The following is a 14,776-nucleotide window of genomic DNA, read 5'->3' as shown; positions in this document are numbered from 1 at the left end:
CCACGGCCGTCAGTAGTTCCAATGGAATATTGTCTACTCCGGGAGCCTTGTTTCGACTCAGGTCTTTCAGTGCTCTGTCAAACTCTTCACGCAGTATCATATCTCCCATTTCATCTTCATCTACATCCTCTTCCATTTCCATAATATTTTCCTCAAGTACATCGCCCTTGTATAGACCCTCTATATACTCCTTCCACCTTTCTGCTTTCCCTTCTTTGCTTAGAACTGGGTTTCCATCTGAGCTCTTGATATTCATACAAGTCGTTCTCTTATCTCCAAAGGTCTCTTTAATTTTCCTGTAGGCGGTATCTATCTTACCCCTAGTGAGATAGGCCTCTACATCCTTACATTTGTCCTCTAGCCATCCCTGCTTAGCCATTTTGCACTTCCTGTCGATCTCATTTTTGAGACGTTTGTATTCCTTTTTGCCTGTTTCACTTACTGCATTTTTATATTTTCTCCTTTCATCAATTAAATTCAATATTTCTTCTGTTACCCAAGGATTTCTACTAGCCCTCGTCTTTTTACCTACTTGATCCTCTGCTGCCTTCACTACTTCATCCCTCAAAGCTACCCATTCTTCTTCTACTGTATTTATTTCCCCCATTCCTGTCAGTTGCTCCCTTATGCTCTCCCTGAATCTCTGTACAACCTCTGGTTCTTTTAGTTTATCCAGGTCCCATCTCCTTAAATTCCCACCTTTTTGCAGTTTCTTCAGTTTTAATCTACAGGTCATAACCAATAGATTGTGGTCAGAGTCCACATCTGCCCCTGGAAATGTCTTACAATTTAAAACCTGGTTCCTAAATCTCTGTCTTACCATTATATAATCTATCTGATACCTTTTAGTATCGCCAGGGTTCTTCCATGTATACAACCTTCTTTCATGATTCTTAAACCAAGTGTTAGTTATGATTATGTTGTGCTCTGTGCAAAATTCGACCAGGCGGCTTCCTCTTTCATTTCTGTCCCCCAATCCATATTCACCTACTATGTTTCCTTCTCTCCCTTTTCCCACACTCGAATTCCAGTCACCCATGACTATTAAATTTTCGTCTCCCTTCACAATCTGAATAATTTCTTTTATTTCATCATACATTTCTTCAATTTCTTCGTCATCTGCAGAGCTAGTTGGCATATAAACTTGTACTACTGTAGTAGGCGTGGGCTTCGTATCTATCTTGGCCACAATAATGCGTTCACTATGCTGTTTGTAGTAGCTTACCCGCATTCCTATTTTCCTATTCATTATTAAACCTACTCCTGCATTACCCCTATCAGGTTAATAGTAAGACGATAGTAACCAGTTCGAGGTTTTTCTTTTGTAAATTGCTTTTCGATCTAATTTATTTTAATTATCAAAATTATTGTGGAGTTACACTCTTTGTGTAAACCAAGTTGACGACGTGAAGCATGTGGTGTAATCATCAAAGTAGCCCTCAGCTATTCTTTTCGGGAAGATTTCACAGAGTTAGTATGAATTTAGTATACCAGTGTGTGGTAATTACATGACGGACAGGACTGTGCTACGAATGTTACTTCTTTGGGTGAAAATTGAATCGGTTGGTTGCGATTAATTTCCTCTTGCATTTGTTTCAACGTTCTTCGTGTGTTATTTTATGAATGCAGTGTTGTATGCAGTCTCCCAATCTTGGCTCCATATTTGATGTGTTCTGTAAGATTACAAACTCACATTTTCACAATCCTAAATAAGGCATCAGTTTAGTTATGAATCAAGTTTAATATGCTGAAATTTCAATGAACAATGTTAAAATAAATTTCCAAATACAAACTGATTTATTTCTTTTTATTTAAGGTTGGTTGGTTTGGGGGAAGAGACCAAACAGCGAGGTCATCGGTCTCATCGGATTAGGGAAGGACGGAGAAGGAAGTCTGCTGTGCCCTTTCAAAGGAACCATCCCGGCATTTGCCTGGAGTGATTTAGGGAAATCACGGAAAACCTAAATCAGGATGGCTGGACGCGGGATTGAACCGTCGTCCTCCCGAATGCGAGTCCAGTGTGCTCTTTTTATTTAAATTCTCTTATATATATATATCACCCGTTGTCGTATGGCTATTAAAAGATTATAATTAACGTTAGTCTGGTTGGGAATTTGGTAAGCTAGACTGGATACCTGGTGAAACAGTTGCTCAGTAATGCAAGGTTAACTTCCCCAGACAGCTCACAGCTTTTAACCCACTTTTATTGTCTATCAGCACCGCTTTCATAGCAAATTAAAGCAACAACGTTACATTTGTTGAACTGATTTGATTACGAAAAATCAGGATGTAGACGCACCGGGACGGTCGGGAAATCTGTTTACATGAGAGTTTAATGTACCGTCTTGTTTATTTACCGTAAGACCGCATTTTAGCACTCTATTACGTTAAGTCTACAACAATTTATTTGGCCAGAAGAGGGTGTTATACTATGTACACAAAAACCAAGAAAGTGTTTCCCAGTGTTTTTTTATGACTTTTATCTTATGTTTTATTCTAGAGTGAAAAAATGTAGTACACGTGATTTGAATATTGAGCTGGAGATCACACGCAGTGAAAATCCTGCTTTTATCGAAGAAGTGCTTCGCGACGATTTCGTCTGTGTGCTCAGCCCAGCGTCACTGTTGCCGACAGTTAATGTTATAGCAAAACTCTCGTCTGTCGCAGATCGTCTGTCTCTCCCTCCACCACATGCGGCATTAAAAACGAAGTAAAACCCATTTTGGCTACAACTTTCTCATTACATACATAGTTTAAAACATTTTACTTAAAATATATCTGTTTAGTGTGCTGCGACAAATTATTGCCACTTCGTGGGGTGCAAAAACACGTTTTATCTGAACGAAATTCTCGTGAAACTATATACGCGACAACGCGAATTTCGGTACGTCAGTATTTGCGACTCTAATCGGATATAAACAAGAATACTGTGCACTGGTCACATCTTGTGGTACATCTATGACCCCTCACATATTCGGTACGATTATGATAAAAATTTATCATGCATTCAATTCAGAACAGAAAGAAGGTCAGCAACTGTCTTTTTTATTAAAGTACAGCTGTCATGAGTGCGTTATAAGTAGTCACTTATAACTGAACGAAATTATACCGACACACATTCCAGTCTAACTCAAGCACGTACAAGCATTAAACTAATGCTTGTAGTAAAGACTGTGCATAGCTAATGCTTGTACTAATACTTGTTAGACTGGAATGTGTGTCGTTATAACTGCGTTCAGTCTACACGACTACTTGTAACGCAGTGATGGCAGCTGCACTGGCAGTTCAAATCTGGATCTGTAACGCAATAAAAAAAAGACAGACGCTGACCTTCACTCTGTCCTCATTTACATAGAATCGAAAATGACGTATTTAATTTCCTCACCCACTTTGGTGATCGTTGTGGTGTCACCGCCAGACACCACACCTGCTAGGTGGTAGCCTTTAAATCGGCCGCGGTCCGTTAGTATACGTCGGACCCGCATGTCGCCACTGTCAGTGATTGCAGACCGAGCGCCGCCACACGGCAGGTCTAGTCTAGAGAGACTCCCTAGCACTCGCCTCAGTTGTACAGCCGACTTTGCTAGCGATGGTTCACTGTCTACATACGCTCTCATTTGCCGAGACGATAGTTAGCATAGCCTTCAGCTACGTCATTTGCTACGACCTAGCAAGGCGCCGTTATCCTTTGTTATATTGCTATTATACTTCTGTACAATCAAGAGCGGTGTTCTACAATTATGGATTAGAGTTAAGTATTCCAGCAGCTACGTACTTTTCTTTATAGCATTCATTACGTATCCTGTTTCAGATCTCACGCCAGCCTTCGTGAGTTTAAGGGCGTGCCTTTCGGCTTCCTCTCATTGTGTCTAGGCTGTCTTGTCTAGACACAACAATCGTAATAGCATGATGCAGACCGAATTACACTGCTGGCATTAAAATTGCTACACCACGAAGACGACGTGCCACAGACGCGAAATTTAACCGACAGGAAGAAGATGCTGCGATATGCAAATGATTAGCTTTTCAAAGGCATTCACACAAGGTTGGCGCCAGTGGCTACACCTACAACGTGCTGACATCAGGAAAGTTTCCAACCGATTTCTCATACACAAACAGCAGTTGACCGGCGTTGCCTGGTGAAACATTGTTGTGATGCCTCGTGTAAGGAGAAGAAATGCGTACATTCACGTTTCCGACTCTGATAAAGGTCGGATTGTAGCCTATCGCGATTGCGGTTTATCGTATCGCGACATTGCTGCTCGCGTTGGTCGAGACCCAATGACTGTTAGGAGAATATGGAATCTGTGGGTTCAGGAGATTAATACGGAACGCCGTGCTGGATCCCAACGGCCTCGTATCTCAAGCAGTCGAGATGACAGGCATCTTATCCGCATGGCTGTAACGGATCGTGCAGCCATGTCTCGATCCCTGAGTCAACGAATGGGGACGTTTGCAAGACAACAAACATCTGCACGAACAGTTCGACAACGTTTGCAGCAGCACGGACCATCAGCTCGGAGACCACGGCTGCGGTTACCCTTGACGCTGCATCACAGACACGAGCGCCTGCGATGGTGTACTCGACGACGAACCTGGGTGCACGAATGGCAAAACGTCATTTTTTCGAATGAATCCAGGTTCTGTTTACAGCATCATGATGGTCCCATCCGTGTTTGGCGACATCGCGGTGAACGCACATTGGAAACGTGTATTCGTCATCGCCATACTGGCGTATCACCCGGCGTGATGGTATGGGGTGCCATTGGTTACACGTCGCGGTCACCTCTTGTTCGCATTGACGGCACTTTAAACAGTGGACGTTACATTTCAGATGTGTTACTACCCGTGGCTCTACCCTTCATTCTATCCCTGCGAAACCCTACATTCCAGCAGGATAATGCACGACCGCATGTTGCAGGTCCTGTACGGGCCTTTCTGGATACAGAATAGGTTCGACTCCTGCCCTGGCCAGCACATTCTCCAGATCTATCACCAACTGAAAACGACTGGTCAATGGTGGCTGAACAACTGGCTCGTCACAATACGCCAGTCACTACTCTTGATGATCTGTGGTGTGGTGTTGAAGCTACATGGGCAGCTGTACCTGTACACGCCATCCAAGCTCTGTTCGACTCAATGTCCAGACGTATCAAGGCCGTTATTACGGCTAGAGGTGGTTGTTCTGCCTACTAATTTCTCAGGATCTATGCACCCTAACTGCGTGAAAATGTAATCACGTGTTAGTTCTAGTATAATATATTCGTCCAACGAATACCCGTTTATCATCTGCATTTCTTCTTGGTGTAGCAATTTTAATGGACAGTAGTGTAGTACCAGGTTGTTAAGCATCTACACTTCCTTTACACTCTTTCATCGTGTACTGATAAGCCAAAACATTATGAGCAACTGCTTAATAGCTTGTTTGTCCGTAGGAAGCTTGCGGCATCAGATGTGTACGCACAGTTCGCGTAATGCGAGTAAATAACGGGCCGCCGATTGCGTACGCGGTGACGTCGCCCGACAGCGACCCATATGGGTTCCATAGGACTCATATTTACATCTACATACATACTCGGCAATCCACGGTGCGTGGAGGAGGGTACCACGTACCACAACTAGCATCTTCTCTCCCTGTTCCACCCACAAACAGAACGAGGGAAAAATGACTGCCTATATGCCTCTGTACGAGCCCTAAGCTCTCTTATCTTTGTGGTCTTTCCGCGAAATATAAGTTGGCGGCAGTAAAATTGTTCTGCAGTCAGCCTCAAATGCTGGTTCTCTAAATTTCCACAGTAGCGATTCACGAAAAGAACGCCTCCTTTCCTCCAGAGACTCCCACCCGAGTTCCTGAAGCATTTCCGTAACACTCGCGTGATGATTAAACCTACCAGTAACAAATCTAGCAGCCCGCCTCTGAATTGCTTCCATGTCCTCCCTCAATCCGACCTGATAGGGATCCCAGACGCTAGAGCAGTACTCAAGAATAGATCGTATTAGTGTTTTATAAGCGGTCTCCTTTGCACATGAACAATATCTTCCCAAAATTCTACCAATGAACCGAAGACGACTATCCGCCTTCCCCACAACTGCCATTACATGCTTGTCGCACTTCATATCGCTCTGCAATGTTACGCCCAAATATTTAATCGACGTGACTGTGTCAAGCGCTACACTACTAATGGAGTATTCAAACATTACGGGATTCTTTTTCCTATTCATCCGCATTAATTTACATTTATCTATATTTAGAGTCAGCTGCCATTCTTTACACCAATCACAAATCCTGTCCAAGTCATCTCGTATCCTCCTAGAGTCACTCAACGACGACACCTTCCCGTACACCACAGCATCATCAGCAAACGGCCGCACAATGCTATCCATCCTACCCAAAAGATCATTTATGTAGATAGAAAACAACAGCGGACCTACCACACTTCCCTGGGGCACTCCAGATGGTACTCTCACCTCCGATGAACACTCACCATACAGGACAACGTACTGGGTTCTACTACTTAAAAAGTCTTCGAGTCACTCACATACTTGGGAACCAATCCCATATGCTCGTACTTTAGTTAGAAGTCTGCAGTGGGGCGAATTTTGTCGCCAAGGCATCAACCTAAGTCCACGGTAGTGCTCCTCAAACCACCGTAGCACGAATCTGGCTCCGAGACACGGACAGTTATACTGAGGAAAGATGTCAGTGTTGTCGGGGAAGACATCAAGCACGAAGGGATGCGGGTGGTCCGCAGCTGTCAGCTGTCTTCGATTACCACCACAGCTCCCATGCGAGAGCAGGAGAATGCCTCTCATACCATAACGCTGCTCCCACCAGCCAGCCTCGACGTCGCCGTTTGTGGAGACGACCGTGGACCCAGTGCAGCAAAAATGTTGATCACCCGAGGAGCCGACACGTTTCCGTCGATCGACAGTCGAATCCCGATCGTCCCCCGCCCACTGCTGTCGTAACTATCGATGTCGCTGGACCAACACGTGAACACGCGGGGGCGGTGTGCTGCGCAGCTCCACGTTCAACAATGCACTATGAACGGTGTGCTCCGAGACACCCGTGCGTGCACCAGTGTTGTGCTGTTTTCGCAGAGGTGCCACACACCACTGTCTCTGCTACTTTACAGAGCGAACAAGACTCCGAACCCCACGTGCTGTGAAGAGTCGTTGACGTCCAACCATTTAGCGCTTAGTGGTAGTTTCGCTGCCCTTCTTCCTCTTTCCGCAGATGCTCACGACAGTAGCACGTGAACATTCGAACAGCTTCGCCGTTCTCTAAATATTCGTTCGCAGGCTCTGCACAATAATTATGTGCCCTCTATCAATCTACAACAGGTGCACTTCTAACATCTAATATTAGTAATTGTCGCCTCACAAAAAATGGCTCTGAGCACTATGGGACTCAACTGCTGAGGACATTAGTCCCCTAGAACTTAGAACTAGTTAAACCTAACTAACCTAAGGACATCACAAACATCCATGCCCGAGGCAGGATTCGAGCCTGCGACCGTAGCGGTCTTGCGGTTCCAGACTGCAGCGCCTTTAACCGCACGGCCACGTCGGCCGGGTTTTCGCCTCACAAACATTAACATACGCTCAATAGTAAACGCCTGAAGGTCTAAAGTTCAGCGACAGAATCTATTATTCTTTATCTTTGACGTTCTTGCGCGGTGCCTGTAAATCTCTATGTACATGTATCGATTAATGATATAAAAGAGAATTCTGTTGTTTCAAGACAAATGAAGCATTGGGCGCTTCACCTTTTACTGTTTGTATTCCATGAAAGGAGGACGCGAATTTGCTGCGTTCCGCATCGGTATTTTATATTTTATCTGAAAATATTGAGTGAATATGCTAATTGTTATTTTTTACAATCAGAAAACATGTAGTTTCTTGTAATTGATTACGAACAGACAGCAGCAAGAGGACATTTTGACTGTTATGTATAATGTATTTAACCACAAGGGTCATCTATTGTAATTTAGTATGAAAAGGTAAGTAGCATTTAAAAAAGTGTGTTAAAGTGTGCTTATTTTAGTAAATTAACCTTGATGATTTCCATCTCCTTATTTACCTGAATTATAACTATTTTGTGTTACTTCATCACCAGAAATTACGATCACGCTGATGGGCCGAACGCAGCATGAGGCAGAAGGAACGTTATCGTTTTCCTATTATTTCTGAATCAACTCTTTTTTTTAATTTTGTAGTGTTTCATTTCTTTTAAAGTCTATTAATCTTCTGGTCCCTTTGTGTTGTTCCAGGTATGACTACATTGCGACTACAAAAATGCGCAGAAATGATAATGTTTATTCCGAACGATGTCAAATAAATCAATATGCTGCTCTTATTCAGGTATTTAATCCTCAACGTATGTTATTATAAAAGTGTAATCAATCCCTGATTCTGTTGCGAAGTCTTTGGTATTGACAGCTCGGTAGCGTCTTTCCGTTGCCTAGCGACCGCAGGCAGGCAGCCAATGACGGCCTGACTTTGAGCGGCTAGCAAGGGCCACGTTGCCGCTCTGAAACCCGGTCGCGCGCGCCTATGAAACTCACCAGGGTCTCGCGTGCAGGCGTTTGTCTGAAGTTGAATTCGCAGTTTATTTCGTTTTTGTTGTTTTTAGTGTTCCTTTGTTTATGTTTCGTTGTAAACAATGTCTAGTGCGGCAGGTAGTACCAGTCCAACACAAGAAGTGAAACGGAGGAGAAAAGTGTGCTACACACCCAGGCATGAAATCGTCCGGCTTCCTCCATACCACTGTCACTTCAATGCAATTGAAGGAGTGTGGGCGCAGATAAAAAATTACATTGCTGCAAACAATAAAAAATTCACGATCTCTGAAGTGGAAACTCTCCTTCCAGCAGCTATCAATAAAGTGACAAGCGAGACGTGGGCTAAAATTGTAAACAGCACTGCAAGTGCCATCAGAGAGGCGGCCAAGAATGCATCGAAAATTTAATTATGCATCTGGGAGAGAGCAGTGATAGTTCGAGTAGTGCTGAGGAAGACAATGTCAAATCAGATTCTGACAGTGATGTGAGTGGTGTTTTTCCATTACAGTAACTACAACGTATTCAGGAATGTAAGGAGGGAGTTTGCTATCGATCTACAACCAGATCATCATATTGTGAGTACTTTCTTCAGATTATAACTCTTAATACACTGACCAATTATTCTGTAGCTTGTAGCAGAACAAATTAATAATGCTAATACTTAACAATGGAAACCAAAACTGCTAATGTTCACCAACTTGCGAAAATAGTTTTCATTTCAGTTGTGGAGTTTAACAAATAACTTTATTATGTATCAGCATCTTAGATACTTGTACTAAATAGCTCTTATCAGTTTTCGAGTTAATATATTTCAAGCATCAACTTTAAATAAATTCACGCGTACCAATACGACTTGTATTTTGTCTCGCTTTTATTTCTGCCGCTAGAGAATGCGTGTAGCAGACAGGGTGCCGCGTGCTGTGAGCCACGTTCGGCAACAGCGCCGTCTGCCCGCCGGAACTGTCACTACCAATCACTCGTCTCACGGACTTTTTTTTTAATATGCAATATTAACTCGCCTCCTTTTCTTACTTCGTGTACTGCTACCATTTGTCCTTTTACCATTTCTTTTATCACGAATAGTCCATAGGAAGAAAGGTCTTTGTGGCCTCTGGTATCTGGCACTTATGCAGTTTAGCAGGTACGGAAAAAATTTATCAATTTTTTTCAAAATTTGATCGATTATAGTCAAATTTGATACGCTGATTACGAATACGATATTTATTTTCGCCCCAGTCAATTATTTACATCAAAAAAATTGTTTTAAATTTTTTAAATTTTTTTTATTTTTCAATATTTTGTCGATATAGTGAATTCTGATGCGCTGATTTCGAATATAACATCCATTTTCATTTTCCCTTGACCGTCGGCGATATCTTCTGCCCGATAAGCGTGGCGCTGCCGATGACGCAACATTGTGTAATACACTAACTAATCAGTATTTTCAAATCATAGGCGGCCGCTGCCGCGGCCGCATTCCAAAAAAAAAAACTCCCAACCTAACCTCAAGTGGGCTACGCTACAGATCACTTTATTTATGATAATACAAAGTACAATCACCAACAAACTTTACATATTCACCCACAAAGCTCTCCAAGCCAGATACATTTGGAATGAAAAATTTTTTCCGTACCTGCTAAACTGCATAAATTGATCTGTAGCGTAGCCCACTTGGGGTTAGGTTGGGAGTTTTTTTTTTTTTTGGAATGCGGCCGCGGCAGCGGCCGCCTATGATTTGAAAATACTGATTAGTTAGTGTATTACGCAATGTTGCGTCATTGAAATATTGAAAAATAAAAAAATTTTAAAAAATTTAAAACAATTTTTTTGATGTAAATAATTGACTGGGGCGAAAATAAATATCGTATTCGTAATCAGCGTATCAAATTTGACTATAATCGATCAAATTTTGGAAAAAAATGAAAAATTTTTCCATACCTGCTAAACTGCATAAGTGCCTGGTATCTCTGGTTCCTACCTTCAAGGTCTTTTCGCGAGATATACGTAGGAGAAACCACCACACTGGTTGAGTCAGGTGAAGAGAAACTAAAATATAAAGTACTTGAGCGTCAGTACCTGTCCCTACTGTAGTCTCATTGAAGTGTCTAAAACAGACTGAAGAATTTCACACACGCAAGACTGAAGAGCAGAAGTTAATTACTGTATTTCAGTAAAAATCAATTTTTAACATATCACTTTTTTAAAAAAATTCGACTAAAACGTATAAAATATTTAGTCCTAATAACGTAGAGAAACATAAATGATTACATGTAGGCAAGAAAAATTGTGATTGCGAATTTTTAATGGCTATGAAAATACTTGGTGAGATTTGAAACAAAAGAAACGTGGGCGCACGTAATACTTAATTGATGTACGAATATTTCACATCCTTCCTATCATCTGTTCTCTGCGCCGCACGTTTTTTGTTTTAAGTCTTACAATTATTTTCATAGGTATGAAAAGTTCACTATCAGACATTTTCAGGGCTACCTGTTTTTGGTCGGCAATCTGTATCGGACTGAGAGAAATTATTTCGAACTTTTTAGTTGTTTACCTATTTTAATAACTATTAATAAATTCACAGTGACAAAGTTTCAGGCATATCTGCGTTGGACTAGTAATCTGTATCGGGCTGAGAAATAATTTTCACTTTTTAGTCCGGTTTAAAAACGTGGTCACTTAAAAATTCATTTTATCTAAATAATTGTTATACTTATTATAAGGTTTCAATTATATTACATTTCGCATGGAGTTTTACACCTACAGTGAGGATAAAAAAAATTGTTCACGCTGCTCTTTATAAAGACACGGAGAATTTATGGCAACAAAAATACAGACACGCGCTATGCCTGAGAGGAATGTCAGCGATACTTTCTTTCCAGGATCTGATTCGTAACACAGTTTACTGCGACGATTGTTCCGACGTTATTCAGACCAGTCTATTGTTGGTAAAGAGCTTCTCACGTCTGGCGCGCAATCCAAATCCAATTGTGCGGAACAATCCGAAACGCACGAAGACGGAGGGCGGAAATGAAGCTTAAATTTTAACAGGCTGACTCCTTTATCTCTTTTTTTAAAGTCGGAAGTCATCGGCAAGAAAGTTGGCTACTTCAAATCAGGCACGCTGCTTTGCATGCGATTCTCCACAAACACGATGGTGATTTGTTTAAAATCGGTTTGAGAGCGTGAGTTTCTGGTGAAGTGCTTGTCGGTCACGCTTTGCTTTTTTGTCAGCGACCGTTCATCTCCACCCCCACCCTTCCCGTACGTGAGGCGGAATGTTCTCATCCTCACAAATCCTTTTTTTTTTTTTCTTTTTTTGCATATAGCAAATGATATGTGTACCAAGTTTGGTTGAATTGGATTCAAAAAGTAAGGTGACTTTTCAAATTGCGCCGGCAACGTACATTCGATTATCGATCCTTTAATTTGTTATGTTGGTACACATGTCCCGAACATATGTTCACAGTTTCAAGTGTACAGCACACGTCGTTTGTTTTGCGTTTAGACGCGTTTTACTGTGCTCGGCGATTTTCGATTATTATAAAAAATGGAACAAAGAATTTACATCAAATTTTGTGTGAAAAATGGGATCAACTGCTGTAACACACTTGCAATATTGACAGTGGTATACGGTGAGTCTCCTCTGAGTAAAAAAAAAATGTTTACAAGTGTTACTAGGTATTCGGCCGTCTTGGCCGAGAAGATGCCAATGACGAACCTCGCTCTGGACGCCCCAGCACATCAACAACAGATCATAACGTGGAAGCTGTGAAGAAAATTGTTTTGGAAAATACTTAAATTACAGTAAGAGAAGTTGATGAAGATGTCGACATATCGGTCGGCTGGTGTCATGCAATCTTTTCGGAGTTTTAGGCGTGAGAGGTGTGTCAGCGAAGTCTGTTCCAAAACTTCTCAATTTTGATCAGAAGAACCGTCGCATGAGCATCGCTCCGGAGCTCTTGAATGGCGTCAATTATAATTCTGATTTGCTCAAAAGGATCATAACTGGTGACGAAATATGGGTTTACGGTTATGACGTCAAGCCCAATCGTCCCAATGGAAGTATCCCGGGGAGCCAAGTCCGAAAAAAAGCATGCCAAGTTCGATCAAATGTCAATCTTTCGCTCGCTTTTTTTTTTTTTCAATCACTGTGGCGTAGTGCATCACGAATTTTTGCCTCAAGGTCGTACGGTCAATAAGTGAGTATTACCTTGACGTTAAGCGCCGTTTGCGAGAAGCCCGGAATTGTGCAAAAACAGTTCACGGCTTTTGCGTCACGACAACGTACCAGCTCACTCACCGTTGCATGTGAGAGATTTTTTTGGCCAAAAAGCAACACGACAATCATGCCTCAGCCACCATATTGCCCCTTGCGACTTTTTCCTGTTCCCAAAACTGAAGAGACCTATGAAAGGGCGAATTTTTTCGACGATTGAAGAAATGAAAGTTGCATCGCTGGAAGTACTCGAGGCTGGACCAGAAAGTGCTTATGAGAAGTGATTCGAGGATATAGGGAAGCGTTGGCAAAAGTGTATTGTATCTGAGGGGGATTGCTTTGAAGGGGACAAGTTGAATATTGAAACTTCCTGGCAGATTAAAACTCTCCTGCGCAGGAGAGCTTCTGTAAAGTTTGGAAGGTAGGAGACGGGGTCTGGCAGAAGTAAAGCTGTGAGGACAGCGCGTGAGTCGTGCTTGGGTAGCTCAGTCGGTAGAGCACTTGCCCGCGAAAGGCAAAGGTACCGAATTCGAGTCTCGGTCGGGCACACAATTTTAATCTGCCAGGAAGTTTCATATCCGTGCACACTCCGCTGCAGAGTGAAAATCTCATTCTGGAAGCATGAATATTGATGGATAAATAAATATTGTTTCATAAAATATAACGTCGCTTACTTTTTGAACACACCTTGTGCAGATGCTGATACAACTAATGTCGTATGGAAGTGAGAGGTGAGTAAATAAGAAGGAAGATGACAGAAGAGTGCAAGCAAGTGGCAGGTGAGTATGGTGGTGAGCGCTCAACTGCGCGGTCCTCAGCGCACGTACACATTCCCAATATGGACACAGTCCGATCTAGCCACTGTCTTGAATGACGATGGAATGGTGAGGACAACTCAAACACCCAGTCCCTGGACAAGGAAAAATCCCCTATACCATCAGGAATCGAACCCGGGAGCCCGTGATCCAGAGGTAGCAACGCTAGACACTAGACCACTAGCTGCGGACACAAGGAGCAGAGGTAAACGAATGAAACAACAGCTTTTCCCTTACCAGTTTTCCCGCGACGTGTTTCAAAGGTTTAAGCCACCATTATCAGGTGGATTTTTGTACAGCGTACTATAGTCCGATTCACGACCATGGCGGTTCGCGCATGTCGAGACACGGACGGGGAACGCATTGTTGACGATTCCAAGCGACAGTTGTTGCGCTTTCCGCTTTAAGAAAGCGTATGTCCTGCAAATTACGGCTCTCGCTTGCTTGTGTAGAATTTATCACTTATCACTACTCTCAGCTATGGCAACTCGCAGAAAATGGAATATGTTGTTGTAGTTGTTGTTGTTGTTGTTGTTGTTGTCTTCAGTCCTGAGACTGGTTTGCTGCAGCTCTCCATGCTACTCTATCCTGTGCGAGCTTCTTCATCTCCCAGTACCTTCTGAATCTGTTTAGTTTATTCATCTCTTGGTCTCCCTCTGCGATTTTTACCCTCCACGCTGCCCTCCAATACTAAATTTGTGATCCCTTGATGCCTCACAACATGTCCTACCAACCGATCCCTTCTTCTGGTCAAGTTGCCCCACAAACTCCTCTTCTCCCCTACTCTATTCAATCCCTCCTCATTAGTTGTGTGAGCTACCCATCTAATCTTCAGCATTCTTCTGTAGCACCACATTTCAAAAGCTTCTATTCTCTTCTTGTCCAAACTATTTATCGTCCATGTTTCACTTTCATACATGGCTACACTCCATACAAATACTTTCAGAAACGACTTCCTGACACTTGCATCTTTACTAGACATTTTATATCCTCTGTACTTCGACCATCATCAGTTATTTTACTCCACTAATAGCAAAACTCCTTTACTACTTTAAGTGTCTCATTTCCTAATCTAATTCCCTCAGCATCACCCGACTTAATTCGACTACATTCCATTATCCTCGTTTTGCTTTTGTTGATGTTCATCTTATACCCTCCTTTCAAGACACTGTCCATTC

The sequence above is a fragment of the Schistocerca piceifrons genome, chromosome 10 (assembly GCF_021461385.2).
Source record: "Schistocerca piceifrons isolate TAMUIC-IGC-003096 chromosome 10, iqSchPice1.1, whole genome shotgun sequence".
In the NCBI taxonomy this organism is placed as follows: domain Eukaryota; kingdom Metazoa; phylum Arthropoda; class Insecta; order Orthoptera; family Acrididae; genus Schistocerca; species Schistocerca piceifrons.
The sequence above is the reverse complement of the archived record's forward strand: the minus strand, read 5'-3'. Positions refer to the sequence as shown.